The sequence below is a fragment of the Microtus ochrogaster genome, chromosome X (genome assembly GCF_000317375.1).
Source record: "Microtus ochrogaster isolate Prairie Vole_2 chromosome X, MicOch1.0, whole genome shotgun sequence".
NCBI lineage: Eukaryota > Metazoa > Chordata > Mammalia > Rodentia > Cricetidae > Microtus > Microtus ochrogaster.
The window spans coordinates 38,386,636-38,387,911 of NC_022026.1; positions in this window are offsets into that span (position 1 = coordinate 38,386,636).

Below are 1,276 nucleotides of genomic sequence, written 5' to 3' on the forward strand. Positions count from 1 at the left end.
CAGACCTCATTACAGATGGTTGTGAGCCACCATGTGGTTGCTGGGAATTGAACTCAGGACCTTTGGAAGAGCAGGCAATGCTCTTAACCACTGAGCCCTATCTCCAGCCCCCAAACTCAAAATTTCTACCATAATACATTCCATTGGCTCTGGTACGTCATCAGTTAATTAGCTATTGAAGTGACTCTTTAAAGGGAGAGGGAGTGGTTAAAAGGTTTCCTGCTCTTCCAGAGCACCTGAGTTCTCAGCACCCACATCAGGGGACTGTGTAGGCATCCAGAGGCTTGGATATCCTCTTCTGACCTCTACAGGCCCACAGCCACATGTGGCCTGCAGACACACAGACACACAAAGAAAAAAATAGAAAATAAGGGCTGGAGCACTGGCTGTTCTTCCAGAGGACCTGAATTCAATTCCCAGCACCCACATGGTGGCTCACAACCATCTATAATTTCAGTACCAGATCTGACACCTTTGCTGGGCACAAGGTACACAGGGGGTGTACAGAGATCTGGTGCCCTCTTCTGGCACGCAGGCATGTATGCAGGCAGAATACTGTATACATAATAAGTAAATAAATCTTTAAAAAAAAAAACAAAAAACTAAGACATACCCTCATGTAGCCTCACACTCACTATGTAACCAAGGATGAATTTGAACTTCTCATTATTCTTCTTTCATCTACTGAATGTTGGGATTGGAGACACATGCTGCCACAGCAGGCTTTAAAATGATTTCTTATTTTTCTCTTTTTCTCCCAAGCGATTACTTTGCCAGCATTATCAGAGATGCTCAGTTCTGGGAAAAAGCTACAATGGACTTTCAAGAAAATTTGTCCTTGAGCCACTGAGATGGCTGAGCTTACTGCCAAACTTGACAACATGAGTTCAATCCCTGGGACCTACATAGTGGAAGAAGAGAAATAAATTTTGTGTTCTCTGATCTACACTCACATACATACACACACTGTAAACGGAGACTGCACTTTCACTTCCCAGCTGCCTAGATTTGAATAATCACACAGAAACTATATTAATTACAACACTGTTTAGCCAATGGCACAGGCATATTCTTAGCTAGCTCTTACACTGTAAATTACCCCATTTTGATTAATCTATGTATTGCCACAAGGTTGTGGCTTACCAGTAATGTTCTAGCATCTTTCTCCTTCAGCAGTTACATGGCATCTGCATGACTCCATCTTCTTTCTCCCTGCATTCAGTTTAGTTTTCCCGCCTAGGTATATTCTACCCTGCCATAGTCCAAAGCAGCTTCC